We start from the raw sequence: 13,927 nt of genomic DNA, 5'->3' as shown, positions 1-13,927 counted from the left end.
AGGACCCTCATAGAGAAAATTCAGCATACTAGGTAGATGGGTTGGGGAGGGCAGGGGTGAAGAATTTGCAACCAAGGTCCCTGCTGTCAAGACATTTAAAATGTGTGTAGGTAGGCTGACTTTCAATACCTGTTACAGTGGAAAATTACTGCTGAAGTGAAACAAAGCACAAATCCAGAGGGTTCCAACCCTCAGACAGAGAAGATGCTGGCAGAGGCATGGAAGTCTGTAGGCTCTTTGGGACCCAGGATCTTATGTTAAGACTTACTACACAAAGTATGGTCCAGCAGCAGGTATTGAAAGGGAACCTGTTAGAAATGCAGAATCTAGGCCCGCTCAGACCTAGGAAGCAGAACTCACACTTCGGCAAGATCTTCAGGAGAGTCAAATACACCCTAAAGTTTGAAAAGCACTCCCATAGGGCCATTCAGGCCTACCTCCACAGGCTGTAACTTAGTTGGTTTGGGGTGGGGCCAGGACATGCATATTTCTAAAAACCTTTACAGGTAACTTTACCTTGCAGTGTGGGTCAGAACTTCTGTCTTGGTCTCCTCAGGAGACCTGTGGAATGGAAAGATGGAGGAAAGCAAGGGATAGAGAACCCAGATTCACTACTGCATTAGCTTTGAGACCTTGGACACATTTCAGTACTAAATGAAGAAGAGGTGTTATATCAATGGTTCATAAAAAAATTCAGAATCAGAAAATACATATTTCTGAGTCAAGTGAACTATAGTTCCCAGGACTGGGCCTAAGGTATTGGCATTTTTTAAAGAATTTCCCTACAGGATCTTCATGAAGCGGCTGGCACTGGTTTTGGGCACTGGTGGGTTAGATGACCTCTAGGTCTCTTGTTCTAATATTGTATGATCTTAGGGGAGGAGAATTTTTCTCTCCAGGTTGTAAAAGCATTGATAAGTGTGTGTTAATATAGGAGAGTTCAAACATTTTAAACTGCATTGTAACATGCCAAAAGAAATGTAAGAGACAGGATAGAGAGAATGATGGAGGGAGGGAGAGAGAGACTGCCTGAGATTCTGCATTTCTTTCTTCCAGTGGTGCTGGGATTGAACCCAGGACCTTGTGCATGCAAGACAAGCACTTTACCAACTGAGCTATATCCCCAGCCTGGAGAAACTGCATTTCTAACAGGCTCCCTATTGCTGCTGCTGGTCCAGGGACCATATTTTATATATGTAGAAACACATGAAATAGAAATTTCTATAGGACATTGCTTTTCCTTACTGGGTGATCCAGTCTATTTTTTCCTCTTTATAATACACCATTTTTAAAAATTTCATCATCTACTAGTGGGTTGAGATAATTTGAAAAAACCCTGAATCAAGAACCATGACTTTGTCAGGGCCAGAAACCAAAACCTGGAAGTGTTGTTTGGCAGAGGGCACACAGCTCCATGCTGGCCAGCCCAGTTTATAAAGGACCCAGGGGTAGCTGATTATAAGATGATTATAAGCAGAGGAATTGTTTGGGTAAGTTGGAAATGAGAAAAGAGGTTAGTGGAAGGCCCAAGACTCTAGGCTGAGGAGTTTAGCAATTATTAGAGGCTTCTGAACTGGGAAGATCCACAGAACATTAGTGCAGTGGTTCTCAGCATGGAAATACAGCAGAATCACCTGGAGAACTTTCATAACATATCAGTATCTGTTCCCAAAGACGCTAAGCCTCCAACCAAAGCTCTCCTGAGTAATTATGCTGTGAGCTGGGACTGCACTGATCTAAGAGTTAAACAGGTGGGTCGTGTAACAAAAAAAAAAAAAAAATACATGGGCTTCGGGGGTCTCTTAAGGTAACTGTCTCTGAAGTTTCCTATGGGTGAAATGGGGATAACAACACCCACCTTAGCGGCATATTGGGAGGATGAGGTAAGATAAAGGTATGTATACCCATCAGCTGCTCAGTCAAACGCTGTTCCACTGCAAATTCTTCCTCAGTGGACCAAAAAGAACACTATAAGCCCACAGAGCCGGGGAAGCAGCAGAGAGGGACATTGATGAGGATGCTCAGCTCCAGATGTTAATTCTTCCACACTGTGGGGCGTCCTCTGGGCACAGGAACAAATCCCAAGGAAGGTCATGTGTGTAGGACTAATCTGCATCCATCTGGACCCTAAATGGCCACTTCCTTCCTTCCCAAACTGAACTTCAGTTAGAGCTTTGGGTCTGCAGAGATCCTTGCACAAAATACACCCTTAATTTTCTTTTCTCAAAAGCCAGGTCACATGTCACATCTACTCCCTACAACACTGGGAGCTTCTCAACATGTTGCTGGTCGTGTCTGAGGTCAACCCATTTGAGTTTGATCTTCCTTTTTGATCAAAGATCAGTTATGAAGTGGGTCACCAATGCTGTTTCACCTCTGTGGTGAAGGTGCAGTCAGAGAACAACTTTTCATCCCCCGTGGAAGAGGACTGAGGAGAGGGGAAGAGGCTGAGGGATGGCTAGCTGGAAGGAGGTTTCAACAGTTCAGAAGGAGGGGTTGAGGGACGTGGGTGTTAGGGATTGAGCACCCTCCTCAAAAGATGTTGAAGTCCTAACCTCCAGTATCTGTGGATATGACTTTTCTCAGAAATAGGGTCTTTGCAGATGATCAAATGAAGACAGTCATCAGGGTGGGCCCTAATCTAATGTGACTGTGTCCTTATAAAAGAGAAGTTGGAACAGAGGCGGACATACCAGGATAACCCCATGTGGAAGATGAAGGTAGAGATCAGGATGATGTAGCACTAAAGAGTTCCAAGGTGGCCAGCAACCTCCAGAAGCTAAGAGAGCAGGCAACAGATTCTCACTCCAGCCTCCGAAGGCACCAACCCTGCTGACACCTGAATCTTGGACTTCTAACTTCTAGAACCAAGAGACAAATTTCTTTTTAAGATATCCTGATTGTGACACTTTGTTAAGGTACCCCAGGCAAAGTTATACAGTGAGTGTCACATCCTTGCTCAAAGGACACATTGTCCTCTATCAAGGCAAAGACCCAAATGTCTCCTTCAAAAAGCTAGAACATCAGAGGAGCAAGGGTGCTGTGTTCCATGTGTGGCTCCTGACCCACAGTGGAGATTCTCAATGTTGCTGCTTGTGATCTGATTTCAAGAATATCAGCTTCTTTACTGATGTTCCTGAACATACCTGCATTGGAGCAAAACCAGTGGCAATCTTCACATTGATCTGCCCCTCTCTGTGGTCGGTGATAACTCTTCCTGGTGCTTAATGCATGCCAGGCACTTTGCTAAGTGAATTCATTTAATCTTCACTACCCTCTCACCTAGGTTCTATGCTTCTGTCTCATTGTAGAGAGGAGAAAATGGAGGCACAGAGAGGTAAAGAAACTTTCCCAAGGCTGCATGACCAGAAATGTAGGAGGTAGGATGTGGACCCAGATAAAATTTAGCTCTAGAATACTCCAAAAAATGACTACTGCCTGATGAGGGCGCCCTGGGGTGGGCACTGTTTCAAACACTTATATGATTAACCCATTTTACTTGCATAATCTATTTAAGCTCTCAGACTATTATTTTTTCCATATTCACACTCCCAGGGAAGCTATTTTAATTTGGACTGGGTAAACCCCGCCCCTCCCCTTCCCATATACATTCACAAAGGCACCATCTGGTCTCTTCTACACACAGGCCACAGGCTGGTGATCCTACAGCTGCACCTAGTGGGTGTATTCTGGTGTCCAACTACTTGCTCCTTCCTTCTCAATACACTTACGCCCAACTTGACTTCTAGTCCTTACCTTCCCAGCTGAAATTATGAAGTGAATGGCTTTCGGGGATAGCCAACCCTCCTCAGATCAAGCTCCTTGCTTTCCACACTAGAATTTTGAAGGGTCTTTTACTTTTCCTGGTCAGAGATGAGTGGGAGCTTCTGTATGTGACTTGTATCTTGGTATAAAATAAAAATCTCCGTTTCCCTGAGAGAAAGCGAAGGAGGAGAGGAGGAGCCACATGGAGGAGAACAGACAGAAAATAAATGAAGAAGAGGAAAATCTGAAAATGATTACCTGCCTAAGCTAAGAACTGGGCCAGGCGCTCAGCATTACTGTTCCTGTTTCCAGTGACTTAAGGTCAGGTAGTGCACTGCACAAAGCTGGGTTTGAAGCCCGTCTGTGTTCCTTCTGTTGCAGCTGAGTGAGGGACATGGGGAGGCTGCTCCCTTGTTCAACAGTTCTGACAAAAGAAACCTTCTTGGCGTGAGTTCTTGGTAGGGCAGGCTACTCTGATCATCACCTCTGGGATCACCAAGGAAGTGCATTCTCCAAGGCCCCAAGTGTCCCCGAGGGGTTGTAGCTGTGCCAACATCACACAGCTGTTGCACAGTGGCCAGGCAGTGACCACATTCTGATACTTGGGCCTTTGGACCCACCAGCTGTTGATGCTAGCAGTGCCAAAGGGGACTCAGCTTCCTTTCAGAATCCTCTGGCGAGACGCCCTGGTGGTTCCTGACTCCCTCCAAATCTGCTTGCTAACTTATGAGGAAATAGATCTTTCCGATTCAGTAACAACAAAATTGGTCTTTGCATCTGTGAAAATTATGCTCTCGATGACAGCAATCCCGAACATTAATCAAGTATCAATCACTGACATGAGTGGAAAATAGAGCTGGCGTCTTTATTCAAGTCTTGTTTTGAGCAAAGCAAAGCGAGGGCTGATTGCAGAGGAAACCCCTTAATGGGTCTGAAACAGCACAGCGGGTGGAAAGAGCAAGAGAGCGGAGGCTGAGGCCTGCTCCAGTCCCCGCTCCTCCCCGAGATGGCTGTGCTTCCCAGGCCTGTTCTCCCCTTTGTAAAGCAAGAGAAATGTGGTCTCCTCTCAGGTCACTGAAGGACCAAGTGTGAGGACATAGACAAAGAGCACAGCCCATGCAGGCTCCGCCCAGGAGCAATGAACTGTCAAACACAGACACAATAACGGGGGAAAAAGGATTCCACTGGGAAGAGGGTCCCCTCTCCTGCCCAAGTGTTAGCTCAGAATGTATTTAGATGCACGGGATCCGTACCAGGGAACTGGTCTGTTTTCATTCCCATTCAGGTTTATGAGCTGCCTGGTTCCCACCAAGAGGGCTTGTTCTGCATCCTTTAGCAGTATTGCCTGGACTTCGTTTGCATCAGTCCTATCTTCCCAACCTCAGATCCTACCCCTTTAAAAAGTCTTCCATCCTCAAATGTGCAATCTGAATCTAATCACAAGGCAATGTCATGCAAACTGAATCAAGGACATTTTACAGAACATGTGGCCTGTAATCTTCAAAAGTGTTAAGGCCACGAACAGCAAAGGAGACTGAAGAGCCACAGCTCAACACAACGTACATTCTGTACTTAAACCGTTCTTTTTCTACAAAGGACGATGGGCAAAATTTGAATAAGGTCATATTAATGATGGTAGTTTCCTGATTTTCCTAACTGTCCTATGGTAAGAGGATGTCTTTATTTTTAGAAAGTATACACTGAAATATTAAGTGGTAATAGGACATAATATTGGAAACTTACTCTCAAACAGTTTGGAAAAATGTATACAAAAATATAAAATAAAATAAATAAGACACAATTTAGACTTTCTTGAAAAAAAACACAAAAATATAAAATACACATATATGTGTATATATGTATATATATATATATATATATATATATATATATATATATATATATATATTATACCGGGGGGAGGCAGTGTTTTCTATAAATATGAAATCACCTTTGTGGCCCTTAGAAAAACACTCCACAATTCATCATGTTCTTTCCTTTTCCCTTCGTGCTCAGGCTTGGGGTTTTTAATGTGGGCTGTGTATAAGAACCCCTTTTGTGTTTCCCATGCCACTTGATTTATAGGCAAGTAACATTACAGTGGGGCTCCTCTGGGACCACCTAATTGGAGACTTCCAGGAGATGCAACCAGGCCCAGAGGAGCCTACGGCTGCCACCACCTCCCTGAGTGGCACCTGGGCTGGTCCTGGGATCTAGGTGCTCTTTCTCTGCTTCACACGGCACGGCTGTGCGACCCATCAGCCTGCAAAGGAGTGACAGATGTGATAGGATATGGATCCCCTCTGTCTTTGGGAGGCAGCGCAGGCTGTTGACTCCAGTCTGGGCGATAATATGAAAAATGTCAGGAAGCTGTTCTCATCCCATCTGTTCTCACGGCTCTAAGTAACACCTATATGCTAAATAGTCTCAAATTTGTCTCTCCAACCCTGACCTCTGCCTGAACTCCACAATTCTATAACCAACTGCTGACTCTTGATCATTGAATCAATGCCTCTAACAGAATATGTCAAAACCAAGCCTGGATTTCTCCCGGACCCTGCTTTTTCTTATCTTGGGCACAGTCAGCATTACCGTTTGCTAAGGATCATCCTGGCTTCCTGCTGTTCTGGCACTCCTTGCATGGAAACCATCAGCAGGTCTTGTGGGCCCTGCCTCCCAGTCCTGTCTGGAATCTGCTCTTCCTCGGAGGCAGCATCACCAGCTCCATGCAAGTTTCCATCGCTTCTTGTCTGGTCTTCACTAAGCACCTCTCAGGTGTCCTAGTCCATCCTCCCCGGTCTACACTGCATACCTAACCAGCAACTGGAGTGAGACTATTCCTTCCTGGCTCAGAAACGTCCCAGGGCTTCTGTGTCACTTAGAATAAAATTTAAATCCTTACAAAGGTTTACCTGCTTGGGTCCCTCCCTGGGGGGTCGACCCCTTTTCTCACCACTCTTCCCTTTGGAACACTCCAGGCACCTCACCCCTTGTTGCTCCAGGAGGACGGGCCTGGGATGCCCTAGAGTCAGGGTCTTTCCCCTGCTGTTGTCTCTGCTCTGGCCAAGAGTGCACAGGCCCACTCACTGACCACACTCTGCAGCCTCACCTGACTATCTTACGGAAAAGTACTGACTTTTCTTTACCTGACATTTGCATTCCTTGGTTTATCATCTGCGTCTTCTATGAAGCTCCTAGACAGGGAATCTACATGGTTCCTTCTGAGCCCAGCCATATTTGAACTAAAATAGAAGCTCAATATCTAGTTGTTAAATTAATGAATGCATGCATTGTTGTCAAAAAAGCATGATTTATTTAAAAAAAAGAGCCAGACATGGCGGCACATGGCCTATAATCCCAGAGTCTGGGGAAGCTGAGCCAGGAGGATCTCGAATTCAAAGCCAGTCTCAGCAAAAGCGAGGTGCTAAGCAACTCAGTGAGACCCTGTCTCTAAATAAAATACAAAATAGGGCTAGGGATGTGGCTCAGTGGTCAAATGCCCCTGAGTTTAATCCCTGGTACCAAAAGAAAAAAAAAAAAAACAAGAAAGAAAAAAAGAAATCCAGGCATTGCTTAACCAATGTGGAGATCAGTTCCAGGATCCCTGAAGACATAAAGATCAGGGGATACACAAGTTATTTATATAAAAAGGTGTAATATTTTAATTACATTTTAACCTATGTATATTTTCTTGCATTCTTAAATCATCTATAGGTTACATATAATACCTAATACAATGTAAATGCTACATAAATAGTTGTTACACTATATTGTATATATTTTTTTCTCTCTTTTTTTTTTTTTTTTTTTTTTTGTGCTGGGGATTAAACCCAGGGCCTTAAAAATAAATAAATAAATAAAAATAAACCCAGGGCCTTGCACATGCTAGGGTAGTGCACACCACCAAGGTATACCCTCAGCAACCCACTCCCTGCTTTTTTCTGAAGACACAATTAAAATAATAATTCTAAGTTGCAGTTGATTGAATCCATAAATACAGGACTTGAGTACAGGGAGAGCCAACTGGTCTACACATCTCTTTCAGGATTTCTGGGAGAGTGAATGAGTGAATGGAGGCAGGGATAAGAGAGAGACATTTCACTGTATATGCTTTTAGAAACTTTCAAATTTTGTAGTCTGTGCGTGTATTACCTATTCAATAAATTTCAAATATACAAACACCTTTCCATCCAACTCAAAGCCTGGCTTGGGTGGGAGCCATGACTAGTCCAGGCAAGTCAGGTTTGAGGGCCTTGTAACTCTCTCTGTTGGACCTGTTAATGTTGGGGACGTTCATAATCTTGATGGTGAAAAGCCATATTTGAAGCAGACTTAGTCAACGTTTGCAAAAGGGGTCAGAGCAACAGCAGGATGCTGGCCTTGGACTTGGGAGGCCTGGGGGATGGTCCAACTCCCTCTCTACCTGTGGGACTCTGGGCAAGTCACTGCCTGACCTCAGTGGGTCTCAAGCTCCCCTACTGTAGTCAGGGGATGAGGAGGTTGGGTCTGGTCATCATAGAGGTCTTTCTCTAGCTCTAGCATTCTACAGTTTTGTTTGATTAGATGTCGCTGTTGGATCACACAAATAGACAAGTCCCGTGCTACTCTTTCTGAGATCCATGCGGCCATAGCACTGATGTGGCAGAAACCTTCTGGCCCAACAGTGACCCAACCGTGTGCTCTCCTGGTCACCTGAGTCTGGATATGACTGAGCCAGGAAGTTGAGGTTCACCCTCCTATTCTAGAGGCATCCAACACAAGCCTGGATTTTCAGACTTTTACCCTTTGTGTCTCTGTTAACCTTTTTTTATTTTTATTTTTTTTGCAGGGGTGGGGGGATGGGTGAGTTACTGGAGATTGAACCCAGAGGCACTTTACCACTGAACTATATCCCCAGCACTTTTTCTTTTTTCTTTTTTTAAATTTTTATTGTTGGTTGTTCAAAACATTACATAGTTCTTGACATATCATATTTCACACTTTGATTCAAGTGGGTTTGAACTCCCATTTTTACCCCGTACACAGATTGCAGCATCACATCGGTTATACATTCACTGTTTTACATATTGCCATACCAGTGTCTGTTGTATCCCAGCACTTTTTCTTTTCTTTCTTCTTGAAACATTTTTTAAATATTGTAAGACAGGGTCTCATTAAGTTGCTTAGGCCTTGCTAAGTTGCTGAAGCTGGCCTTAAACTTATGATCTTCCTGCCTCAGCCTCCCAAGTTGCTGAGATTACCAGTGTGCATCACTCCACCTGGATCTGTGAACTATTTTATTGGCCAAGTAAAGCACTCTGGAAGCTGCTACTTATGAGCTGAGCAAGAATGACTCCTAAGAGCCAGGCATGGAGAGGGCTGCTTCTATGTCCCAGAGCCAGCTCCACCCTCAAGATCAATGACAGGTGGTTTTAGGAGCCAGCAGGGAAGACTAATTAGAGCACACTCTCTTTGCCTGAAAAATGCTGGCAAGAAAAAATCATAAAAGACAAGAGCATTTAGCATGTTTGGGAAAAGGTCCAGTGTTGGCGGGCGTGTGTGTGTGTGTGTGTCTGTGTGTGTGTTGGGGGGGGCAGTGGGAAGGGAGGGGGAGACAACGTTCGGGCATCAATTCTCAAATTATATGCATAAAGGGAAGGAAGGAAATGGCATGGAGGCCTAGGGAATTGCCTCTAACTTTGGAATGTTCCACATTATTATTTTCCATGTTAGATTTGTCTTGCTGACTATGTTAGACTGGGACTAATGTTAAGATCAGTTTGAATTGTCTGCACATGTGTTTTGGGTTCCAGAGGAATTCCCTGCAGGATCAAAGAATTCTCTCTAGATAGTTCCCAAATAGTTTAGGGTACATGAAAAAATGGTCACATCATTAGTCATAAGAGGAAAGCATATCAAAACCACAATGAGATATCATTCTCACCCCATTAAGAATGGCTATTATCAAAAAGACTAAAGAAAACAAGTGCTGGCGAGGGTGTGGAGAAAAGGAGCCCTTGCACACTTTCGGTGGGAAGATAAATTAGTACAGTCATTAAGGAAAGAAGCTCGGCGGTTTCTCAAAGAACTAAACCTAGAACTATCATGTGATCCAGCGATTCCACTCTTCAGCACATAAATCTCCAAAGGAAATGAAATCAGTATGTTGAAAATTGCAGCTCTGTTTACAACAGACAGGAAATGGAAACTACCTAAGTGTCTCTCAACCTATGCATGTATAAGGAAAATATGGTACATGTATACAATGGAATTCTCTTCTGCCATAAAAAGAATGGCATAAAAAGATTCTGTCATTTGGGACAACCTGGTTGGAACTGGAGATCATTAGGTTAAATGAGATAAGCCAGGTACAGAAAGAAAAATACTACATGATCTCACACATAGAATCTAAAAAAGCTGATTTCACGAAAGTTGAGAGTCTGGAATGATGGTTATCAGAGGCTGGGAGCAAGGGCAGCAGGAGGAGGGAGGGATGGGGAGAGGTCAATTAACGGATCCCAAGATTCAGTTAGGTAGGAGTAAGATTTTCTACTGTGCTTCCACTGCACAGAAGGGTGACAGCAAATAGTAATTGTGTATTGTATATCTCAGAAAGCTAGAAGAAAGATATTTTAATGTTTTTGCCATACAAAAGTGATAAATGTTTGAAGACAGAGATATGTTTAATCTGATTACACAATGTACACGTGTTTCAAAACACTGCACTGTATCCCCATTATCTTATAGTTTTTTTTGTTGCATCAATTAATAGTGTACATATATGAATATGTAACAACAAATCCTATCATTATGTACAACTACAATGCACCAATAAAAAATTCGTGGGGGAAAGATGCAAAGTACTAGAAAACTTAAAAAAAAAAAAAAGATAGTCACAGTGCAGAAGAGTAAGGAAGGTAAACCACCAGGCTGCAAGTGAGAAAGAGAAACTTTCAAAAGAAGTTGGATGATACCTGTGGTTTGGGTTTCTTAAACAATGTTTTTATGCCTGTTCTGTCTTCATTTTGAAAGCTCAAGAATTCTACCCTTTGAAGTTGGCATTGGTGGGGGTGAGGGTGGGGGACAGACAAGTTCACAGTTGTCACATTCAGAAGAAAGGCATTAGAAGAAGTTGTGAAAACTCCATCTCTGGATATTAAGGAAGAGAGGAAGCCCCATTTAGGCTGGTGGATTTAATCATGTGAAGTACTTGTCTTTTCTGGCAGGTATGGGTAAGGCCTGCATTTTTTTTTTTTTTTTAAATAAACCCCAGAGACAACTGTATTCCAGTCCAATTGTGTGCTGTCACCCCTGCCACCTGTTGAGAGCCACTGTTGGCTGAATTCTGGATATGTACTGCCTAGAAGATGGACCAGCCCGTGAGGTTTCCCCCAGCACTTGAGTAGAAAACCTTCATGCATCTATAACAGCTGTTCCCAGGGGAGCCTAGTAGGCCTTCAAGACAGGAGAAGTGGGGGCCTTGCTTTTCCTCCTCCTCTCACTTAAATAGCAGTCAGAACAGTGTGTATAGACCGCAGACACTTTAGAAAGTGCTTTTTAACCCCAAAGGAAGCTTAAGTTCCCATTTCTAGCCTAAAGGGCTGTTGTTAACCCAGCAGCATTTCAAACAATGTACTTTGTGAACAGTTAAAGATAGTAAATATCATAATTTCATATTTTTGATTGCACTTTTTAAGATGACTTTTTTTTTTTTTAATGGTGCTGGGGATTGAACCCAGGGCCTTTGTGCATGCGAGGCAAGCACTCTACCAACTGAGCTACATCCCCAGCCCTAAGACAACACTTTTATCCATCACTCTTTTGAAAACCTGTAAGATTCTTTCAGCTCAGAAGAGAGCCCTGGCTTGGCAACTGGCTTTTCTTATTCCTCAGTCTAGCATCCAGGCCTCCTATGATCTGTGGTCTTCCACAGTGGCTCCTCTCATCTTGCTACCTGCTCCTGTCACTTCAGTTGACTGGCGGTCTCCTGTGTCACATCCTTCTTAATGTTGTAGTAACTGCATAAGATTGTGTCATTGGGGTCATGAACGGATCTTGACTTAACTACTCCCCAATCGCTGAACATTTTTCTATTTCCCTTCTCTGTATTTTGCCAAGAATGGTGCAAGGAGTCATCTAGTCCAGTGGCTCCTGACTGTGGCCTGTTGCTGGAATACATGTGACAAGGGAAGGTAGGAGGTGAGGGTGTTAGATGCTTTTCACTGAGTTGTAATATGCACATAGGAGAAGACACTAGTCACACGAACGCCACCTGATGACATTTCACAAACAAAACTGAAAGGCTGAAGTGAGGGAAGCTTTCACAAATCCTTACTTTGGGATTTAGTCATTTGAGATTCTGATTCCTGGATCTGAGATAAAGACCAGGTAATTTGCATTGTTAAGATTTACTCTGGCTGGGTGCAGTGGTGCACCTCTGTAATCCCAGCAGCTGGGGAGGCTGAGGCAGGAAGATCATGAGTTCAAAGCCAGCCTCAGCAACTTAGTGAGGCCCTAAGCAACTCAGTGAGATCCTGTCTCTAATTAAAATACAAAAAAAAAAAAAAAAAAAAAAAAAAAAGAGAGAGAGAGAGAGAGAGAGAGAGAGAGAGAGAGATTCACTCTGGGGTTTCCTTTGCACAACTTGAAGACTCCTGATCTACCACAGGTGTCACCTGGGGAGATGGAGGTGGAGACAGTGAGCTGTCAGACCAGAGTCACTTGGGCTTCCACTTAGGGATAAAAACAATCCTTCGAACAACCCACAGGTGTACATCACTAATCAGTCAGGATTGAACTGAAGAAACAGAACTGCCAGGCAGGATGCAAAGACAGAGATATATCTGTGTATGTATGGACTTGTCATAGGCATTTGGCCTTTCTCGGGAATAAGAGCTGGTCAAGTGGGCTTTTTAAGCTTTTGTGGCTGATGCTCAAGTGTGAATTCCACAGGGCGGGCAGGTGGGGAGGGGAAACATGCAAAGAGAGGGAGACTGGAGCCTTGTGGAACTCCCTGAGGAGGGACCCAAACCTCTCACTGTTTGCTGCCTTTGACCTTGATGGCATGGACGTCCTGTGAAAGCCAGGGCTTTTCACCATGGAGTTAAACACATACACCTGGCTAGGAGTGGAAGCTAAAGGAGAACCGGAAGGTGGAGCAGTAGCAGGCCTAGCTGGCAGCTAAGTGACAGACCATGGGTTGTGAAATGTTTGCTGCTTCTCTCTATCCTCTAAATCTCCCGAGAACTTCCCTTGTAGTCCACCCCAACGAGCAACCTTCAGGACAGGGAATTCTGGGAAATGGAGTCAGCCTAGCTGGGTGGAATCCTGACAAAGCCACCACAGCACCATCCGACACTGGGACCACATGTGGCACTTGGACCACATGTGGCACTTGGCCTCCCAGGTTGCTCTAATGCTCCGTCAAGGCTGAGAAGCACTGGCTGTCAGCTGACAATGGATGAGAACCTCAATACTGTCCCCAACCTGGGTCCTGAGAAGATAAATTCTATCTTCTCTTTTGCCCCAAGAAGATCATAAAATAAAAAGGCCTGATTACCTTTTTTTTTTTCTAAGTCCTAATGTTGTTTTCCTTGTTATCCTGCCTTCTTCCATCTGTCGCCAACACAGCCACAACCCTCCTGCCGTCCTCAGCACAGTGGCTGCACTTTGAATGAAGCCATCCCTGGTTATCCTGGTGCTAAGTGGATTAGGAGCACAGGCGGAGAGGCTGCGATCACCCTCATGCCATCAAGCGCATGGCGAACTGAAGATTCGGACGTTTTCACTATTAAGCTTCTAAATAAAGCATCTCTTCCTCCTAGGCACAAACTAATTAAGTGATTACACACAGCAAAGTGGTCAGCGAACACTTAACCACTGTGATATGAGCAACAGAATTGGCGGGAGCTGCAGGCTTGCAGGTGGCTGAGCTGCCACTGCTGAGTCCTTAAAGATGGCTGGAAGAGAAGCCAGTGCGGGGCCATCGTAGGAAAGCAAGCTGGGGGCTGGGAAGAGTTCTGGTTCCAGTTACAGGGCAGCCACTAACTAGCCGTGGGCCTTGGGCAAGTCACATACTTCTCTAAGCCCAGTTAGTCCTAGCTCCTGCCTGGGGCCGTTGAGAACATCAACAAACAGGTGTGAAATGGTATGAGGGGAAGAGAGTCTAAAAGCTCTGGCGTCT

At 44.3% G+C, this 13,927-nt stretch overlaps 1 protein-coding gene and 1 non-coding gene across 7 annotated transcripts in view; both read right to left on the bottom strand.

Moving 5' to 3' along the window:
- The window catches only part of Atxn7l1 (ataxin 7 like 1), a 236,872-nt gene that overhangs the window by 109,438 nt on the left and 113,507 nt on the right, over window positions 1–13,927 (bottom strand). The gene's annotated exons all lie outside the window — the stretch shown is intronic.
- Window positions 11,459–11,532, bottom strand: Trnaa-cgc (transfer RNA alanine (anticodon CGC)). Its single transcript has one exon. It is a non-coding gene; the product is annotated as a tRNA-Ala (tRNA).

This window comes from Callospermophilus lateralis, chromosome 1 (genome assembly GCF_048772815.1).
Source record: "Callospermophilus lateralis isolate mCalLat2 chromosome 1, mCalLat2.hap1, whole genome shotgun sequence".
Classification (NCBI taxonomy): Eukaryota; Metazoa; Chordata; class Mammalia; order Rodentia; family Sciuridae; genus Callospermophilus; species Callospermophilus lateralis.
Note: the sequence above shows the minus strand (reverse complement) of the source record. Positions and strands in the feature narration are given on the sequence as shown.